Source organism: Aquila chrysaetos, chromosome Z (assembly GCF_900496995.4).
Source record: "Aquila chrysaetos chrysaetos chromosome Z, bAquChr1.4, whole genome shotgun sequence".
In the NCBI taxonomy this organism is placed as follows: Eukaryota; Metazoa; Chordata; class Aves; order Accipitriformes; family Accipitridae; genus Aquila; species Aquila chrysaetos.
In genome coordinates this window covers 6,492,181-6,514,873 of record NC_044030.1, presented here as the reverse complement: position 1 = coordinate 6,514,873, position 22,693 = coordinate 6,492,181, and the positions used below count along the sequence as shown (strand labels likewise).

General features: G+C 39.5%; 1 protein-coding gene across 2 annotated transcripts in view; it reads right to left on the bottom strand.

Moving 5' to 3' along the window:
- Positions 1-21,379, bottom strand: part of HAPLN1 (hyaluronan and proteoglycan link protein 1) — a 65,951-nt gene extending 44,572 nt beyond the window's left edge. Inside the window, exons 1-2 of one of the 2 annotated variants that reach the window (XM_030005690.1) lie at positions 20,828-21,379; positions 20,450-20,613 (exon numbers count right to left, since the gene is read on the bottom strand). The gene's annotated coding sequence lies outside the window, so the exon portion shown is untranslated. Of the gene's footprint in view, positions 1-20,449 lie in introns of both variants that reach the window. The other variant, XM_030005692.1, reaches the window with a different exon arrangement.
- Between the last annotated feature and the right edge of the window lie 1,314 nt (positions 21,380-22,693).

Sequence of the window (22,693 nt, the reverse complement as noted above, 5' to 3'; positions counted from 1 at the left end):
CTTGCTTAGTTAATAATACGGATACCTGCAACACTGGTAGGCTGAAAATGAATGGGCCTTCAAAGATACATAAGTACGATATCCAGTTTAAATAAAAGGCAAACAGATAGGATTCACATACTTTTTGCAAGTGCCACTCAACCAAGTTAATTACAGGGATCAGCACTTTTACTGTCATCCAGAATAAAGACAAGGCTTTTGTTTGTGCTTTAATGTCCTCAGGATTATGCAGGCTGTTTCAATTTAGACATAATTCCCAGTTCTCAACTAGCACTTGTCAAGCATTTGAACACCCTCCAACCAGGGTTATCCAATACACATCCTCACATCTGAAGTGAAGCTGTGCTTATTAGGCAGGGTTTGTTACACTGTGAAGAATGGTGGGAATCCTAGGAACAGTCATATGCTACAGATAGGGATCTTTTACAAAGACGTTGGAAACACAAGCCAGAGAAGGTCTGCACTATTCCTGCCCTTTTTTTTTGGAATATGTATTATTTCCCTAAGCAATTACTGCATGTGGTCATTGGACACTGGGCAAGGTTGACTTTTGCCTTGACACAGTATAGCCCTTCTCGTGCTCTTTTTTTCGGTTACCAAAGCTTCACTGATACTTTCACACCAAGTACCTGTCCCAGAGACTAGAGTGACAAACTGCGTGTAAGGACAACAGGAGAATTTCCATAGTAACCTCCACTCAATGCAAATACGGGTGTTGAAACTGTGGCCTGGGTTGAAGAACTGAAAAGCAATGGTAACAATGCATTATTCCTCTCCAAAATTGTCTGAGTGGAGACTCCCTGCCCCAAAGTGCTGCTAGTGGAAAAAGGATTGGTTTTCCCTTTGGTGTGCTAATGGCAGGGGTTGTTGCCCCTAGCCTCCATTGCCCCACAGGGAAGAGGAGAAAACAGGAGGATCTACTAAGGATTGCCCTGGTAAATTGGTATTTCTGCTCATTTGTTCTCAGATGCTCCGCAGTCTGTACCACAGAATAATCATCATTTTTCTCTGCACCACATGCAACATGTAACATCACCTACCTTAAGTATTTGTCAGACCATGACAGATCTGTGCCAAGCGTCAGCAAGGTTTACCAATTCCTTATTGCTTTTAGAAGTTAGGGTTGTGATTTTCAACTAGGACCATACATTATCAAATAAGCTGAGATACTGGCTCCTACTTAAGCCAGCTTTCCTCTCAGTGACTTTTAGAAATTTCCCAAGCTACATAAACCACAGAGCACACAGGGTATGGGACACTGTTCTAGGATCTCTCACTTACCCAGTAGTTTCAATCTTGAAGGGTCAGCACAGTTTCATTTCTTTCTCAGAGGCCAAATGCACAGATTCAGCTATATCCAAATGTCAGGGTTCGCAGTCTAAATGCCATTCTCTAGGCTGTTTTGCCAGGGCAGCGTTTTTAAAGGGTCAAATAGCAGGGGTTAAAAAAAAGCCCCAAACACCCAAACCTATGCCCGTGAAGGCCTCCATAAACTAATCCTAGCAGAGCTCCACCTCTCAGCCTGAGGGCTACCAAACAAGAGACTGGGAGATGTGCTAATCCCTAATTAAGTTTAATCTACACTAGAGAAGGTTTGTTGATTTAGCCAGATAGGTAGAGCAATGCTGACAGGTCAGTCCTAATGTAGGCATAGCTGTTAAGAGGAAAAAAAGCCTCCAAGAGCATAATTGATAGCAGTTGGTCTGCAAAGTGAACTCTATCATAGAAAGCACGGGTTTCTTACACTTGTGCAACTGCATCAATGGTACATGACACAGTGGACGAGTGACCTGTGGAGCAACTACAGTCCCCGAGTCCTGCTCTCCTGTGCCCATGGCTGCCTTGCAGAAAGCCTACGGTTTGCCTGCTTGAACCAGCCCAGCAACTTGCTCCTGTTTTCGCCATGATGGGGTGGGTATCTGCTGCTGCAGTAGCTGCTGCTACTGTGAACTAGAGGGCAGATGCTCTGCCCAAGCCATAATGGGAAAAAAGGTGAAACCCATTTAGGTCCCCCATTGTACATACACAATGCTACATACACACACACACACACACACACACACACACACACACACACACATATTTACATATCTGTGGATGACCATTCAAACTTTGGCTGTTGAACATACTCTGATTAAGCAAGATATGCTTTTGGCTGACATGACTGTACCAATAAAAGCTGGTAAGACAAACCAGCATGCAGGAATTTTGTCATTCTCTTTCCAGAGATGTCTACTTGAGACAAGGAGAGAAATTATCAAACACAAAATCTGCAATAAAATAACTTGTCTCTCTTTTTTACTCTTGAAGCATCACGACACGTAATTATCTGCTCTGAAAAAAAGAATGACTACTCACACAGTTATTATGGATCCCAGGCAGAAAGTGAATACTTATTCATGTATAACTTGCTGTTCTCTAGGACTGGAAACTCACAGGATGGACTTGAGCAGGTCCCACATGCAACCTGCACACTCACCCCTCCTTCATACTTGTGTAATGGTTAATCTGTTTCTGAAATGGGTTATTCACGTACAACAGCTATTTTAACATTCTCACAGGGACTGCACATCCAAGGGGAGAAGAGTTTGTCATTGTAGGGGCCATAGCTAGTACTATAGCAAAAAGTAGTAAAGAAATTGTCACTGAAATTAGCAGAAGATTAAAAGACATGGTTTAATTGGCTGACACATGATAATAATCTTACAAAATACCTTTGTCTTTTTGTCAATTTGAAGAATGGATACTATTTTAAAAGTACTTTCATGAGCCTCAAAATGAAATAATCTGAAAAGCACAAATATAATAAATGAGCTTTTTAATAATCTAGTCTCACTGGAAATGCTGTAGACAGTAGAAATTTATTTCTAAAAAATTAGGTCATTGCTCTAATTAAATCAGACATAGACATAAAAGCATGCATATAAAGCCTGTGTTTAATGAAGAACAATTTCACACCTCCAACATGCCACTAAAGGGTTACACTACATAGAATTAATGCATTTGAACCCTGCTATTTTCATCTGAAATTTACATGACACATCTTTTGAGGTATAGTCATGGATCTGTTTTACATAAATGTAGAGTAAGGACGGTTTTCCTTGCACTTCTAGACTAACTTGCAGCATTTAGCTTTGATCTTTGTTGGTGTCAAGATGGAACAATTCCTGCCATTAGATACCAGAGGCATTTTACTCTCAGGGAGTCACAGTGTCTAAGATGTGCTGCGGGGTGGGGGGGCGAGGAACCAATTAAAGAAATGTGATACTTTCTCTTCTATGGGAAAGGGAGAGCAATTGCAGCAGCAAAAGCAAGAATGTGGGCAAGGAACTGGGGGAGAGGAAAGGAACACACTTTGGCTGAGCATCTGATTGGGACTTTAGTTCTAGGTGTGCTTTACATGGATCACCCAAAGGAAGACAGCTCTTCCTCAGCTGTAATGCAGCTCTAAATGCATAAATGCTATACTAAGCAAAGCAGATTGTAGTCTAGACTTTGGCAGTAAAGGCAAAAGTACAACTGCAGGAGGGACTGCAGGTACCCTGCTGAAACGAGTTGGGGAACAGGAGTGGATACTGAGTCAAGTCTAACATTTATACCCACAAATCGTCAATTGACAGACCATTCTGCATAAAGCAGAGGGTGGTTGTAACAGATCGCATCTCTTGGGAGCAGAGTGAGAGCAAAAGGAGAAAACCAAAATCAGAGAAAGAACTGAGAATGTGTTGTGGTTGTGCACTGTTCCTTACAGTTACTGTGTGAGTTAGTGGGTGACCTCTATTTCACAACTGGGACATCAAAGACTGTAAAGCCAGATGCTATTTAAGAGCTGAGAAATTCCCTTCATTTTTACTATAAAAGGACTGGCACACATATTTTATGAAGGATTTCAAATTGGTCACAAGAAAAGGAAAAAAAGCCTTCAACACTAGTCCTCTACTGCAAACACCTCTGTTTAAATGTCTCAAATTAGATTTTGTTGAAAAAAGATACTGGCAGACTCATAACCTGACATACTTTCCGTTATAAACTCATTTCTAGTGTAAACTCTGAACATACAAGCTATAAATAGCACCTTGACTACAACATAGACTATCATTGTGTGCTCTGAATTCAGAAACAATATTTGGACTTTAGCTGATTTCTTTCTTTATAATTCTTCATCACTTACACCATTTATTTACTACTTATTTACCTTTTAATAAAATTTTGTAAGAAACTTTTTCCATAATATTATTCAGACAGGAAATAAAAGATGTGTTTGCAGTGAAAGGCCTCACACTTGCTACCCAGTGAGCAATACAGTGCAGTTCCTTGCTATGCCATTGCATAACAAGCAGTAAATACAAGGAAGAAAGAAAATCCAGGACTATGGTTCAGTATCCTTCAATTTAGTATCCAGCCCCTCTGTGCTCATTCCAAACTTCTGTGGCTGTTAGGCACCTCTACTTTGTCAGTCAATTGTGATTTTATCCAAAGTAATTCTTTTTTTACCTTTCCTCAGAAGGATTCTTTCCCTTCATGAAAAGTCTTAACCATTTTCCACTATGCTTCCACCTGTGTGTTCACCTCCAGCTTAAAAATTCTCCTTTCTTGTGTTTACATGGTAAGAAAATAAGAGAATAAAATCTAACTACCTACTGCTCCCTAGGACATCTACAAATAGACCCTCTAGATGTTCTAAACCACCTAGAATAATGCTACTACCTGGAAAAAAAAAGAAATACCTATGAAAAATGGACTAACCAAACAAAAAAAAAAACCTAAGATAAGCCTTTCTAAACTGTATGAAGGTATTTGAGACTGCTGGGTTTTGATGTTTCACAAGGATAAAGAAAAAGACAGTAATAACTGTGTAGGCACAGCTTCCCTTTTGCTGGCCATCAGAAAAAAGGAAAAGTGATCTAACTTTTGGGGGTTGGCAAAAGAGCATAGTGGGTACTGTCAAAGACAAATATTGTTTGTTTCTTAGCATGCAAGAGGAGTGGTTAAACAACACTGTCTATAGTTCTTGGCCACTGAGGCAAAGTTTATAAATTTCACAAGAGACATCCACAGCCTAGTGATAGGCTACAAATTCAGTAAATATTTTCAGCAGTGCAAGCTAGCTGAGGCAATATCCTGATCTGAAAATGTTTTCTGGCAAAGTGTTTCTTGCTGTTGTGTTACTTGAGTCTCATGGTGACTCTGTACAATACCTCTGAGCAGTGCACAGGATGCAGTCATTGCATAGACACTGTAAATGGAGTTTGTCACCATCTGTGTATATTGGCATATTTAGGATTCTCTGCATAATGGATGCATACAAACAAGCAAACCCCATAAGAATTCTCTTTGCTTGAAACTGCTAAATGTGTTCCAGAATACAAGTTTTTATTAAAAAAAAAAAAAAATTAACTTCACCTCCACTTTTACCAAATGACTTAATGCTAGTTGCCATCTTTGTAACTCAATTTAAGATGTAGGGATGAAAAGTGATTTGTAGGAACTAAGTATTATTTTCATGGTTCTGAAGAAAACCTTTTGAATATGAGCTCACAGCAAGCAGCTCTCTGGTTCCTAGCTGAACCTGTAGTATTCTGCCTAGAATAGTATCTCTCAGAGGGGCCCACAGCTCCTATTTATTTCAAAGAAGTAAAAGTATGATGTCAGAAATTACTATTTAAATACAACCAATTAATGCTTTCATGGGTAATAGCTTTAGCAGAAATACTCAGCTAGTTTGCCAAAGTCAACTACTGCAAACATGTGGATGGGCACATACAAACTGCTGAGAGATACAGGGTTAAACCTCTGGCCCTTCCACGTGCCACTTCTGCCACACTGCTATGGTGTGTATCATATCTACTCACAATGGGGCTAGGATTAGACATCACACTTCTTAAAGCATCTTTTACTACAGTTTGTCCAAGTTTATGTTGGCTTTCCTGAAACTCCAAGGTCATAAATATCCTCTCCCACATACTAAAATCCTGAATACCCTAAATTCTCTAAAATCCCTGATATCTTTTTATGCAGTAAATACTAAGCTTAAAACATGAGCATGGTGTATAGAAACCGGTTTTAACATCAAAGTATCTTGGGAGTGCACTCAATGGTGTGCAAAATGGTGCCCTTGCCCAATGCTTCTCATGAAATAAATATGCACAAGATGTGCTGCACTGACTGGGCTGAATAAGAGGAAAATAGAAGAAGATTTCACACAGTCAACGTGAGAAGAATTTCTAATGCAGTGGTTCAACAGTCAAGCCTCGTTGATATGTATGCTATCAAAGGTGGCTCAGGGCAGCCTGTGCAAACAGGCAGTTACTGGGACTATTGGAATAGGCATGGTCTCACTGTGTTGTTTGCCTATGCCAGAACCCAAGAGAAAGGCTGATGCTACCTCCACTTAGGAGGGTGAGTGGAACAGTAGATGTTGCTGGAGCGAGAAGGGCAGCTCCATCTGCCTAGGCACAGCAGTTGATCTCCCTATTGCCGCTTTCCATCCAGTGGCTGGGGGAGAAGTCTCCATACCTCCCTCCCTCTGCTCTCTGTTCCAGCTCTGTCTGTCCCTCATCCTTTCCCTGTGGCAAAAGATGCTTGACCAAGAAAAGGTCTGAACCGTTCTCCTTGGAATGACAAAATTCAGTGTCTCCTTTGTGGTGGTAAACCTTCATGACTAAGATGCCAGGAACCAAAATGTGAACTTTGTGACATCTTTATCAAGCACATACCCACAGAAATATAATCAGGAAATCAGCAGAGCAAGGATTGACATGCTGGCTAAGAGCCAACCCAAGGGCCTGGACATGTGTTAGTTGGTCAGATCGATGCCACTGTTTGCCAAAAAGGTTTGGTGAAGGGAACACTGCTTGAGAGAAGATTGATGGCACAGTCCTGCCCAAGGCTAGAGCTCTGTGTGGGGTTTGCAGCCTGTCATTGCCTAAGAAGTGGCATGACTAGACAAGGACTTACCAGTGCAATGGGAAGCTTGGCTTCCCAAGTTTAGCTTTCTCCAACTTGAACTGGTGACCTTCCAATACCTTGACACAGAGAAGATCACATACTCTGATAACTGAATCCTTCCTTCAGCACATGGTGGAACAAAACCTTTACGACAGCAGCAATCCACCTAAGCTAGGATGGAATATAAGACATATTGACATGACAGATGATGTTGTTGGCCAGCATATAAAATAATTTTACCTGCTTTGAATATGCAGTAAGAAATACCTAAATGTATTCCCATTAATGCTACAAATTTATAAATTAATGATTTCAGAAGCAATATATACTTTAGAGGGAGCATGAAGTCAGAAAATCAAAAGGAATATTATAGTCCTCTGAGTCAATGAGCCAGAAGACATTAGCATATGCAATCTTTACTGTAATTATTTAACATTTTTCAGGCTGCTGTATTAACATTTGGAAAGTAAACAATGGAAAGTTACATGACTATTTTCAACAAAGCATGAGCCAGAATTGCCTTTTTTGTCTTCTTCATATGGAACAATAACCTTATTGCTCAATTTTGACCAGATTTTTATTTGCCTTCTACTCGTGTAGACAATTATATCTTCCTAAAGTAAATGCATAGCATTCACATACAATATATCTTAAACAAGGTGAATAATGGGGTTCCCTTGCATTGAAAAAGGTGCACAAATTTCCCTATATAATTTCTATTATTATATGCATTTTTCTAGTTTTAACTTTGATCACTAAAATGTGTATAAATATTTGACAAGCTGTATGAAGTTTTTGTAAGTTTTTTATGTTGTTATTTCCACATTTTCTCTGTGTAGTTTGTTGTATTTTTTCTAGAATCAAATTGAAAAGTTTCTGGGGCAGAAGATGACTTTTTTTTTAAACTATGAAATTCCCAGTACTCTCAGGCTATCTAAATGCTTTTCTTTACCTATGCTCCCATTTTCATCTTCTTACTTTCTTGTAGTCTTTAACATGCAGGCATCTCTCCTTTATTTGGAATAATGACTATCTGAAGTACTATAGAAGATGACAGCCCCAAGCAATACGAGCACTGAGAACTATTCCAGCTTCTAGAGGAATTGTTTTGGGCTCAGTGACTAGCTTGCTGTGATTCAGTGTCACACGAAAGCTCATAAACCCCTTTGGAACCACGAGTTTAGCATAAAACCAATGATGTGGTATCAACTGAGCAATGACTGATGCTATAGATGTACTCGCCATGCAGCTCCTCTGGATTTCCTTCATTATGATCCCTCTCAAAGCCATTGGAGATGGTCAGGATTAGATTGGCTTGCATGAAGATGGATATACACTTTCTGGGATAGTGTCAAAAGAGGAAATATATATGGCACTGAGCTGGAGGTTATGCCTTGCTTAACTGAACTGGTTGCACAGCCACATTTTATAGGTGGCTCTATACCACTACTAGATAAACTGATGAGGTTGCCTACATGAATACCTGTATCTTCATACCATGCTTGTGAGGAGGGGAAGTTTTATCATCCCATTTTTATAGATGGAGGAATGAAGGACTAAGAGATCCCAACTTATTCAAGGTCATGCAGGGATTTAAGTCTAAGCAGAGAACTGAACCTATGCTTCTCAAGCAACAGTAAAATATCTTTACAGTAAAATGTCTTAACTAGTCAGTAATGCTTTCTTCCCTATTGCAAGTAATACATAATTAAAAGATAACAATTACTAACAGTTTTCAGATGCCTGAATCTCAAATTGATATTGTGTTACATTCTCTCTGCTAGTACAGCAACCACAGTTCTTCCCTTCAAGAAGCAAGGAGTTAAGATGGCAATAATAATTCCCTGTAAAAGTCTTTGGTGGGCATTCCATTATGCACCAAGAAATTCTCAGTCTCAGTGACAGGGAAATATAAGCAGTAAGGTGCTGGTCTTCATCTTTTCAATAAAGTTGCCTGACTTGTAATCATACTAGAACTCCTGCAGCACTGAAATGATAAACTATATCAGAAGGATACAGCAAGCACTAACTTATCCCTAATGGTCTATTTTGTGCCTATGGACCTTTGGCTGTCCTCTCCTGTGATTTTATTTCAGAAGGAGGAAATAAAAGGTCAGCATCATAGGCAAATCTGTTGGCTCATTCCTCACTGTCCAAGCAATACGCTATATGGAATATACTTGATGTCATTTTGAGATGAAAGATAACACTTCAAAAGGCTCTTCTAGCACTGAATCAACCATGAAGTACCCATAGCTTCCTGTGTCAATCTAGAGATGCTGATCAGTTTAGCGCTAGAGAATTACATTAAAGGTCAAAGCCAAGAGCAATTAAGGGCTGCATGATAGAAAATTGAAGAGTCAATTGGGAAACATAGTGTAAATGAGCCTCATGTTTTCTGTATGCTTTCTTCCTTTGCTTCCTTCTCTAGATTCAGCTAAACACAGTTTTAAGAGGATTGTTCAACATTTGACAGCAGTAGTTACCATGCATAGAAGGGGTGAGCTTCCTCCCACACCACTCTATTCTTGTTTGAGGAAAAGCAATACTGGAATTTTGATATTTTTCACTTTTTCTTTCCCACTACTTTTGCCCTTCTTTGTCTTTCCCTGAATGGCATCAGAAAATGCTGCTAGAGTGGAAGTTTGGCACAATTTTGTAATATATTGTCCTTCTTTATTCCTGTGCTTTTCTATATCTAAGCAGCCAAGAAAAAACCCATAGCCCTTTTTAGCTAAAATCAATGACTCTTTTTCTCTTCAGTACCATGAGTCTAGATGATACATGAGCAACTATGAATTTGTCTGTAGGAGACAAAGAATCAGAGATTAGCTGAGGTTGGAAGAGGCCTCTGGAGATCATCTAGTCCAGTCCCCCTGCTCACAGCAGGGTTGGGTAGAACAAGTTGCTCAGGTCTGTGCCCTGTTGGGTTTGGACTGTCTCCAAGAATGGAGATGCTGCCACCATCTCAGGGCAACCTGTTCCAGTGCTCAATCACCCTCACAGTTTTCTCTTATGTTTAAACAGAATTTCTGGGATTTCTGTGTGGGCCCCTGGCCTCCTGTTCCTGTCATTGGGCACCACTGAGATAAGAATGCCCCCTTCAGTCTCACTGAACCCAGTGATACAGAGAATTGCTAGACCAAATCATGTGGTTAGGACTTTCAAATTTACTTCTGCAGTTCACCTATTCAAGCTTGCCGTTGTAAGCACAAAGGCCAAAAAGACTTTTCTTAGTGTGAGTCAAGACTCTTATCTAATATTATGACTTTAAAACCAATGACCTAATAAAACAAACTCACAAAATGTTATGAGAATTGCAAGAGTAGACTGTTATGCTTTCTAGACCATCTGCCATATTTAAGCTTCCATGACAGAGAAATACAAACCAAATTCTCTTTGAGGTAAGCCCACATGTGTTTCCTTTGTGCTATATTGTCCTTACTGAAATCTAGGAAGAGCTTATGTACCTATAGAGAACCAGAATTGCCTTTCACATTTTGTTCAGATCTGCAAGATTTCCTAAAATGACAATATGCATCCTAAAAACACAGGAATAAAAAGTTACAGCTGTTGACCAGCAGAGTGTTTAATTTGTCCTTTTGTTCATATTTATTTGCACATTGCACAGGAACTGAACTTGCAAACCTTTAATTGCAAAAGAAGAGGAGTATTCTTGCTTCTGGTTTTCCTCCAGACTACAAAGACTATCTATAAATTTCCGTGAAGTAGACACAATGGGAGTGTGACTCCATTGCCAAAAGAGGCATTGCTTATAGGTGGCATTTCTGTGGACTTAGAAGACAGAAAGTTAAAATTTATTGAACCAAGGTCCTGGATTTCTAATGACTTTGTGTCATAGTTTATGGCATATTCAAGTCTGATATAAGAAATATATTAAATTGGCTATTTGGTGTCAAAGGAACTCAAAGATGGTGTGCTTCCACATTGGAGTCCCCCATCTCCTTCTCTTTAGAAATATTTGTTAGGGTGAGCTCTTGCCCTCTGACACGTGGTCTCCATTATTACACAACATCTGTAAGATTTTATTTAACTTTTATGTGAGATACTCAATATAAACTGGACAGTTGGTACTAATATATATATATAAAAGGATAAAACCTATAAATCGTAGTTCCACAGCAGTTTCTGGAGTAATAATAATAAAAGAATCAATGAATATCATTGTCTGCAGAAGGGGGGTTGCTTTCCAAGATGACTATTTTGCACACTGCAAGTCACAGAAATAAATATAGATTTGCTGAAACTCATAATCAGCTAGAAATAAAAAGTCACATATCCCCAATATAATGTCAGGAGGAGGCTGAAGTCCAAACAAACAAATTGCAGTAATACAGTAATGGTGCAGTCCTGAAACAACATTCCTCAGATAAAACAATATAATCTGCATCAATCATGAAATGCACCAAAAATAACTCACCCTCACAGTGTGACTTGACAGGATCTATGTCTCCCGGTCTGGAAATAAATGTTTGTACTTTCCCTTGACACTTAAGAGTGTTTTCCATAAATGTGGTAGCTTTAATTTTCTGATAGATGACCATTATTCCTCGGCAATGTTCTATTCAAGTGACATTATCTCATAATTCTCTGCTATTTTCTTCTGCTTGATACTTCTTGAAAAACAGTAAATCTAAAGTTTCTATCAACTTGGCACCTAAAATGAATCACTCAGTGCAGTGATATGCATAGGTGAGGATGTTTCTTTTGTCTCAGATTTGCAGTACGTGATTAAAAATAAGTAATTCTCAAGCTCCATTTACCCAGATGAGATTTGAAGCCAGATTGGACTCAAATGTGTCTGCAAAGATCATGTATTTGAATTACCACATTCAAGAACAAAGAGTTGCCTTCATGAGACACAAACTGTGAAAACTCATTAACCTCTTTAGATTTTGTTAAATACTCTTCTTCTTGTTTAGATGCCAAAGCAAGTCATAGTTTTCAAAAGTATTTCTCCCAAACAAAACTACCTAATTCAGTAGAATTGTAGAAAAGTTGTCCAACAGAGAACCAAAAGGAGTCACCATCTTCATACTTCTATGCATTTTGTCTAACATGGTATTGAAAACTGAAACAATGGGACTTCACAGGCTTTCCACGCAACCTATGCCTGAGCTTTCTCATCTTTTAGAAATCTCTTTCTCCAGTCTTCCTTCCTGCAATATGCATCCAATACCTCTCCTTTTCTCTGCTATAGACATAGGGAATGGATGATTTACTTTACCTCTGTAGCACCTTTTTATAATTTAAAGACTATTACTATGCCTGTCGTTCAGTATATTTATCTGTAGGCTAGGCTAGGCTAGGTTAGGTTTTTCAGTTGGTTCTTCCAACTCATGCTTCCTAAACAATCATTTTTGTTATTTTCCTTATGACTTTCTTTAGCTGGTCTATACAGCTCTCAAAATTGAGTACTTGGCACCAGAACAAGCTCAAATGAGACCTTAAACTTTACTCATCTTTGTAGATTGTTTTCTTTCTGCCTCAGTTTACCAGATTCTATTTGTTGGAAAGACTTTTTCCAGTTTTTTCTCCAGTTAGGCAAGAACATTTTAACTTCAAAGCACAGCTTCGGAAATAATTCAATCTCTCCCTGTTTTGTGTTTTCTAAAAGCTTAAGCATATTTTCTCTTCCATTATCCAAGTTACTAATGAAAATATTGAAGAGTATCAAAGATGACTAGCCCTGGCAAAATCCCATTTGATATGTGCTTCTATTTTCACAGTGAGCTATTGATTTCCTAAACAGTTTTGAAAACATGTCACACTAGTTTTATCAAGATAGTCTCTTCCTAGCTTGCTTATGAAGATGTTATACATGCCACTACCATTCTCCTATCCTACTGAGGAATGCCCTACTGGATTTGAAAGTTTTTCTTATTCTCTGATTTGATCAGAGTGGAACACACATTAAAATGCAGATGCAATCAGATATGGAGGTTGCTTTGGAAAAATGTAATAATTGTATGCTTCTCTTAGCCTGCTTATGGGGGAAAACAGAATGAAATGCCTGGAAACTGAATGCAACAATCCATTCATTGGCTAAAAGACCAGATGTTGGTATTAAAGAGAACCATTCAGACACATCAACAAATGTTTTATTATTCTTTTGATCTACTCTGAGAAATTCTTGGTTAAAAATTGCATTTTTTTCCTGATGGATTTCCCAGGACATATCATTGTTTATTTAATTGCACAACACCTTTGGCTCCTGTACAGACATTCTACTTCTACCTGCTCTTTTCTGCTTTTTTTTTATTTTACGTTGTCAGACTGAGACCAGCATGTCCCACATCTGGAGTGCAACTGCTTTTTCTCTGGCTCATGGTTTACAGGCTCAAAGGAGCTGTGTTGAAAGACATATAACCCCTGCAGCAGCCAAGTGATTCTATCTGTCTCCTACTATGTGCTCCCTTATGCACAGGGTGTAAGGGACCAGGTCACTTCAAACCAGCACAGGGCACAGTCAGATCAGTGTGCCATATCAGGCACCAGCCCCTGGGCAAATGACTCTGAACATGGTGCCTCTTACCCTGGCACTCAAATGTGTTGATAGCCTACTTCTTTAGTGAAATCTGACTATCTGAAATCTCCTGTCTTTTCTCATTTACAAGAACACTTGAGAGAACAGACCTGCAGTACAATGTGGCCAGATTATAATCTGATTTACCAAGCCTTTTAATCAATATTTAAGAGTAAAAAGATTGTAGTCTGTAGTTATCTTTATCAATAATAACAGCTGAATTACCATCCTCTTTGTTCACTGTTTCAGCTGAGCAAAATCCAGAAAATGCTTGAGATCAACATCTTTACTGTCTCTCATTGGTTCTTGGCTCACAGAGATAACCATTAAGTCCCCAAAGTACATTAAAACATGTACAAGTACATGTACAAAACAAGTACATCATCATGACATGATGATATATGTGACCAGACACACCACCACATGCACAACCAGACAAATACACAGTCACTGCATTAATACATTTTTTAGAATCATTTAGGTTGGAAAAGAGCTTTAAGTTAATCGAGTCCAATCATAGTATATTTCAGTACACCAGTGAAAATGTGTTCTAATAAACCAATCAAAGAAAAAATACAGAAATATCTGAACAAAAAAACAAAACAAACAAAAAAATCTGCCTGCCTGTTTGACTTGCTAGTAAAAGCTGAATCTCACTTTGTATACCTATTTTAAATCTATATAATCAAAGCTATTAAAGAAACAAGTTACAAAGAGGCAGCAAAACTCGACATTTTGCTTCAGACATTTAGAAATCCGGAAACATAGTTTATCTGAAAATAACAGTGTGCTCATTAATCTTTCAGGTTATGCATGCAATTAAAGAAGCAGAGCTTCAGTACTGCACGTACAGCATCTCAGGTGTTAGAAAATGGGAGCAAACGACCTTAGACAATAAGCAGTGCATATCGGAAGGTGACAGCACCGTTATGGCCTGCAACAGTTGCAACACACATGTATCACTGTAATTTCAGTAACAGAACTACCACACCTACTGTAATATTATTCTTCTCTGATACGGTTCTTATAAACATCTTGGTTGGACCCAACACTATGTTTTCACAGCTATTACAAAACAGGAAAATTTGCAATGTGCTTTTCCCATTTCTAGGCAGTATTTTTGTATGTGGCTCAGGGCAGGTGTTTTCTTTTGCTTGAAAATATGTTTATGGAAAAAAACAACCACCACATAGATATTTTGGGGTGTAGCACATATTTTCTCAAATATTAATAAATAGATGAGTAGTTACTCAGTTCCAACTGGAGAGTATTGAAATTATTTTAGCAATTAAAGTTTTTTTCCTACATTAAACATGTACTTCTACACAGATTCCATAGGTGCAGGTCTTGATTCCTCTACTCTTTGTAAATGTGCACAGTTTTACTTAACACTTTATTGACATCACTGAGGTACTTATGTCTATAAACTTAAACAGATTGGCAGGTCAGGAGCTTTATGTACTGCTTTTTGATCAGCCATGTGCAATATTATGGATGCCATTCTGCAAATGGATTAATAGTTTTATTCACTGAGCCCTGTCTGAGTTTCTATTGATTTCACTGAATTACTAATGTAAGTTCTTATATATTGTTTTGCTGGATCAGAATCTCACAGTGCAGTGGTATTGTACCATCTCTTTTGTGTATATGATCTTCCAAAATGCAAAAGCCAAGCAGTGATAGCCACTAACAAGCAGAAGAACGAATCACCAGTTTTAAAACAATGGAGGGTAATAGTCTGTATGCTAAAAACTACAAATCAACAGCAGTGTGCCATTTTACACAATCAATTTTCAATCACCAGGCTCCAAAAAAAATTACACATTCTAATAGGGTATGTGAGCATATATATATTTATTTATTTATTTATATACACACATACATATGCATAGATGTACACAGACTGCCTCTTCTCTATGTGTATAGGCATTATTGTAGGAAAGGAATTATGAATGTAGAAAAATGTTAATCACAATAGATGTCATTATACCTCATGGTATAATGCACTAATACTTATTGATACACTTCAGATGATGAGTTACCAGGTACCATGACATAAGCAGTGTAAATTAAAGAGATATGACATGCTAAAAACCCGAAGCAAACCCGAACTTAATACATCCACTTGCAAAAGTACAGACCAAAAGTGATCAAACCCAAATTTGAACTACCTCTAAGTTACTTTTCCTTCTTTTTCCCCTGGAGAAGTTTGAAACATTTGTGTTCTAATACTTAGATTTCTGCCAAACACATTTCTAATCTAACTGGTCTCCATTGCCCATATGTTCCTTGTAGGCTGCAAGCATTTAAAGTAATTCGGAGATATTATTAATGGAAAGCCATCTCAAGATAATGGTCTTCTGCTATTAGACAAATGCCAAGATGACATTTTTTGAAGTAAGAGGCATATATCCAGGGACATTCTTCTGGTTTCACGATTTTATTTCTATTATGCCAGACAATTAATGATGTAGATTCTGCCGTAATATCCGCTCTAGGAAATGGCGGTGACTCTGCTTGCCAGTGACACTAGTGGAAATCTTTGTCCCGGGAGAGACTCTGTGACCTTGCAAAGGCTCTCATTAATACAGTTTGGTCTGATTCCATTAGCAGCTCTTGTGATTCACAGTACCAGGTCAGGCGGAGCTAAAAAGAAAGGTAGTTACCTATGAAGCACAGCATCAAATCAATTAGCCCATTTGCTGCTGTGATATTTTACCTTCCTAGACTTTCATTTGTAAACTTTGCCTGAAAAATGGAAAGGCAGATTTCCTTCTCACTTAGCCATTAACTCATGCATCATGTTAACAATCTCCTATGGTAATATTTCATATAACTCTTGAGAAAAGTTTTGAAAGTGGTCAGTGCAGATTACTGCTCTGTGACTTCTTACTGCATGCTTTAAATGTTTGGTTTTGGAGCCATTGATCATGTTCAAGATTTCCACTCTGTTGTACTAATTAAAAGGAAACAAAAAAATGTGTTTTCAAAGCTAAGTGAATGAGAAGGACATGGAAACTGTTTGTTCTGCTAAGTGTGATGTTGCCATTTGATTTATTGTTCAAACAGTGATGAAAATCAGGAGGAAGTAAAGCACAGGGAGCTTGACTTTGCCAAGTATTTTAATATTTCTTTGCTCCAGGAGCCATTGTGGCACTTACTTGAAAAACGTAGGATCAGCACCATAGATTCACCACTTGGTTTAGGTGCTAGGAGATGACTGCAGTGGAAGCTGTGATGGTGTTTATTGTGGTTTAACCCCAGCCAGCAGCTAAGCACCATGCAGCTGCTCACTCCTTTCTCCCCCCACCCAGTGGGATGGGGGAGAGAATCAGGAAAAGAAGTAAAGAATTTTAAAAAAGCATAGGAAGTGGAAGCATGTAAGCTGGTCACATAGCATAAAAACAGTCACAAAGTATATCCAGACTGATGTATGCCTGCTGAAAACCTTGTCATTTCATGGGATCCTTTAGAGCTACGACAATTGACAGCACCTGAACATCTACTACTGAATAAACAATCCAGTGGACCAAAAAGCAATTTTCCTTTCCCTCATAAAGAGAAGGGACAATCCAAGCAATGAGCATGTGTGAGGTCTGAGGAAGGCGGAGATAAATGACATGCACAGAAAAAGAAGATGGAGAGGGTTTGTGACCTTTTATTAGCCATCAGAAATAATTTGACATTTTCTTTGTCTATGGCTATCATGGACAAAATATTCAGGGACAAAACAGAAGGGGGTTTAATAAAAGCACATCCTACGTGATAAAAGAGTTTTGGAAGGAGCTTTGAAACCCTTACTGCTGAACATAGCTTCTCCTGCCACAATATTTGTACAGAAATCTCTTCACTTTTACTGTAACAGCTCAGTATGTTAAACTAGGTGTTAATTCCTGGCTATTTGTTACAGAATGATTTAACAAGTCTTTAGAAATAGATATTAAGAAATATCTGTTAATAAATTAATAAATAAAAACCGAACTTATATTTATCAGATCTAATAGGCACTTAAAAAGCAGAAAGAACGTCCCCTAAAAATCTATGAAAAAAAAAAAAAGCTAGCTGATAGTTTTTAATGGTAAAACCAAAAAAACCCTAAGCACTTACAGTTAAATTGCACCTGGATTAGTTGCAGACATTCGGAATAAAAGAAAAATCTTCTGAAAGACTCTGCAATATCCACTAGGTGGCATAGAGTGACCATGTTTCGGTCGTCTTATCTCCACAAAACCTCCCATTCATGCAGCAGATAAAGAACTGCATTATTAATTTATACCACTGCATCCACTCTACACCTAATATTTGTTTAGCCAGCTGTTTCCTCTAATCCTCCTTAAACACCATTGATTGAAATGCTAAGTATATTCAGACTTTTTTTTTACCCCAAAGAACATTTTGTTACCCACAAGTTACAAGCTACCTTTTCAAGTGCAGTACTGTATGCTACAGTTACTAACAGTGGAGACAGAATGTCTAATACTTCCTCACAAGCAACAGAAGCAGCCTGTCATATGAAAATAATTTTTTTTCCAAAACTTTTCATTTTCAGAGAATTTTAAGTAGTGAAATACACTGCCAGGTTTACAAAAAACCAGAAATGCAAAGTATTTCAACTTCCAAGGATAGTTTAACTACCGCTTCTATGAAAAGGCAAATGAAAAGCAGAAAATACTAATTTCAGTTCTCACACTTTGCTCCTTGCAGTCAATTGGAAAACTTTGAATATATTTAAATATAAGCAATTGCAAAGTCACTCTTCACTTGAAGATCTCAAAACACTTTTTAAAGGTTAGTCAATATTATTTCCAGATTTTTACTGAGGGGCAAGTAGGCTAAGTGACTTGATTAAGTAAGTATTGATAACAGTTCTTTTGGCTCGAGACTGTGACCAATAGTGGACAAAAATATTTCTTTTAGTCACGTATCAGCATAAAATCAGAGAGGCTGGGGACCTGCAATAGCAAATGCTCTTCTCATCCTTTTACAAACTGTAAAAACAAAGGTGCACTGCAGCACGCCACAGAAACCCTCCACCCTTTCCTGCAAACTCTCCCCCCCACTCCGAGCCCCAAGCCTTTGTACTACTTTAGAGTTTTTTTAGTAGCTGCTAGTTGGTTTAACCATGCTAACTGAAAATGAAAGGAAACTGAACCCGCTACATTTATAATGAAAGGATGCTTTGCTGTGAATTACACTGTTAGTCACGTCTCTGAAGAGGACATTGCTGGGGATAATACTTTTCTTCATAATGACACAGGGTTTTTTCTCTTTCTTATTGGAATCTGCTTACACATTCAGGAATCTTATTAGGAATACGGGCCTTTTGGGACAATTTCAGTGCACACCAGCAGTGTCTTGATTACTACATTGACTTTTTTTTAATTTGACATGAAAAAGCTGCTCCCTATAAAATTGTTTTTCCTATTTTTGCTTTAACAAAGCATTATATTGAAAAGTACCACAAATTAATCTTTTTTTCTTTCTCTCTGTTCCTTCCTGCATTCTTCCTTCTTCCCCTTCCCCATGTCACTAAATGTAATACAGGTAAGTACATATGGGTTGGAGTCTCAGACAATGCATTCAGAGCAACTCCACTTAGCTATGCTTTACAGGAGCTGAAGATCTGCCTCCATTAGATGTGACATACCAAAGCATGCGCTGTCTCTGTAGCACAAGGACTTGGCATTCTGCGCGACACACCTTGGCATGAGACTGCTGACTCCTGGTTCCCTCTCCATAAGACCCTATAATAATTTTCCTGTTTATGATACATTTCTCCACGTGCTGAAAATGCCCTGCCTATATAAACAGTGTTTATCGAGAGGGTATCCATAGTTACACAGCCTCACTACATCTATGTTTTCAGCTACCACATCATACATATTCCTAACAATGTTTTTCTAACAAAATAACAGGAATTTTTCCAGATTGCTTCTTTCCACATTGAGGCACTAAAACAGTCTTGCTAGCCGTTAACACAAACTCATTGCTGTTAACAATCTACATGATTCTTTTGTACACATTGCCAGGTTCCCAGAGTCTCCTGAAGGTGTTATATCAGTTACTTGACATCACACAGCAACATAGATGGCAACATTTTCTGCCCTGAAAGATCCTAGTGGTAATGAATCTTCTTTCTAATGATATACAAATAGCAATAAACCTCCCTAATTCAAACATGCAAATCCTTTCCAACCCTTTATATCCAAACCCACCACACAAGTAGTTTTGCCATGAAAAACAGTTTGAATGACATATTTATATCTATTTGACCCCAAGAACCAAATAAACAGCCAGTAAAATGATAGTTATCATAGGCATGGACCAGCTAATGTGCAGCTACACATTCAAAATGCTGTGGCATCCTAAGTTTTTTGGTGAGTGGAGACAATACAGAAACCTGTGCCAAATGTTATTCAGGCTTTCTCTGACAATAAATAGCCAAATATGACATCAGTTTGTAATTTATCACATCTTATCAAAATCCTTTTCCTTCTAACTGGATGGTCAGTCCTTTATGCAAATCTACTTCCAGCCCTTGAAATTCTTGCTCAGTCTACTGTCCTCCTTTTCCTACATACTAAAAACTTCTAAAAGCATCTGTCTGGATGGAGAAATCCCTCAGAAAGACAACTCTCTGTGAAATGTACAAGCCGATAGGAGGAAGCCACAGAGCAGAAGCATACAACTTTTGTCTTTCAGACGGAATCTGCAGTTGCAATATGATCTCTCCTTTGGTAACACAGAGCACTTAAAGTCAAACACATTGAAGTTAGCCAGTTTCAATCCGTCTTTTGCACTCGCCCCCCGCCTCAGCTGCCAAACTAGATCGCTCGAAAATCCCTTCAGTGCAGCCCTGGAGCTGATGCCACAGACATTGCTTACTGGATCCCCATCCAACTTAGAGAAATAAAGGAGTAAAACCTTTCCCAAAAGTTTGATTATTCTTTTTACCTTGTGCAGAGCTCCTGAGTTGAGATGGTCTCAGAACTCTCCAGCAGTTCGAAACAGAGGACAGCGAAGTGCGGAGGAAGTTTTTGGTGCTCACCTTAAGTCAGCGTGTGCGTGTGTGTGCCTATGTCCCGAATGTCTCTTTGTGGCTCTGGGTGGCAGAGGACCTGATTCAGGGAAGAGAAAGCCACTTTCTCACCGAGAGGAAAAGAAAAGCAACACGTCATGAGTTAAGTACGCCTCCAAGATGTCTTAATTACAGCTCAACGTGCTTTCCATTCAGACCCCAGGAATGAGAGGAAAAAATAAACCCACCCACACCCACACCCACCCACCCTGTCCCAGCACGCCGCCCTGTCCCCTCCAGGTCCCTGTCCTCACCCCTTAGGTCCAGCCCTCCCAGATCCGCGCCTAAAAAAGCCTCTTGCAATGCACACAAGTCCCGAGCTAAAAACCAAACAGGGCTTAAAAAAAAAAAAAAAAAAAAAAAAAAAAAAAAAAAAGTTGGTAGTGTTCCTCGTGAAGGGATCATTGAATTTAGGAATTTAGGGTGTGTGACACCCTGAGAAACATGATACTTCTGATTACTTGCCTCTGCTTGCTCCCAGCCCCCGCTCCTTATTTACCCCCCACCTTACCATTAACTCTGAGGGTGGGAACATGGTTTCAGACGGGGAGAAAGTGATGCGTGAAAGGTGGGGGGTGTGTAGTGGGATAGAAACAGCTGGACCTAACAGGATCCCATGGTGTTTTTGTTTTACCCCCAACTTCCAATTGAATTATTAATCCAGGAAACAAGCCCAGCTTCTCTTATTACACCCCAAATACAGAACATGCCTTGCTCAGGGCACTAGCATCACAAAACCCTAAAGTCAGGCAACTGTTGTCACCAAGTCTTTATGCAATTTCTAAACACCACCTTGGGCCAAAGTGATCCTCCAGCATCCAAAATCTCTGGATTATGGTGTATTTCACATCAGCAGACACACAGGCACAGGAGCCTGCTAAAATCTGTGCAATATGTGGCTTTAACCCCCTAAATCCCATGGAATGAAAAGCATACATGTTAAACCTCCCCTCTTACAACTGCAGACAAAAGGTGCTGCCATTGTTGTATCTCTAAATGTGTCTGTTATTTAAAAAAACCCAACCAACCAAACAAAAACAAAACCCCAAATCAAATAACAACAGAAGACAGGAAAAAGAAAGAAAGAAAAAAAGGCCAAGCCTTGATGAGGTACTACAGGTTGGCAAATTGGGGCCCAAATAATATTATTTGAATTGAAAGCAGGTGTAGTTGCTCTTCCTCCGCTTGAAAAAAATAAGGTTCTTGATCTCTCAACAGCGGTAGGAAATGTATGCCTGAATTCTCAACCTCTAAATTCTGCTAGATTAGAGAACACAGGTAACCCAGGCAACTTGGTCTTGCAGATTCATTTTATCCCCCTTTTTCCCCCTTTCTCCAATGCTAAACAGAATGTAACTGTGCCACATCCACTACAAGTCTCCAAAATAATTTTTCAGCCTGGACCCCGAGAAGCTTTTATCATTGTGTGTGTCAAACTCTCAGCCTGCATCATCAAAAGAGGCTGCAGCTCATCAATCCTACTTGATCAGGAAATGCCAGAGCCTAACACGTCCTGGTGCAAAAGCACATCTGAAGACATCGGCTTTACCAGTCACCAAGCAGGGGTCAGCCACTGCTGTGTCTCATCAGCTACTTCACAGCAGGTCCCACTGGAAGAAAAAAGGAAAAAAACCCAACCCCACAAACCCAACCCAAACAAACAAACAGGTCTCTGCCTAGAAATATCAGGGTATTGGTTCGTGGTTATTATCAAAAGCGAGAAAAGAGCCGCAATGCATTTCCCCGATGTAAAATAATTAGGTACTGGTGGCCACAACCGAGGCATTTCGGGTGCCAAGGGTGCACGGATAGAGCTGCCCCCCCCCCCCCCCCCCGCGCCTGACCGAGACCCACCCCCGGCCCGAGGCGGCACCCGGGGACGGCGGTACCCGCGCTCCCTTCGTGCTGGGGCACCTCAGGCGCCGGGCCGGGGCTGCCCGCAAGCCCTCGGCTCCCGGGTCAGAGCTGAGGGGGTGTCTCAGAGACCCGGCTGGGGTGGCCGGGGGTGCCCCGGCCTGAGGCGGGACCGGCCCCTCCCGCCCGAACAAAGAGACGTTTCTTCACGGCGGCGGGTGACCAGACCGGACCGCCCCGCCGATCCCCGCCTCCCGCCAGCGGCC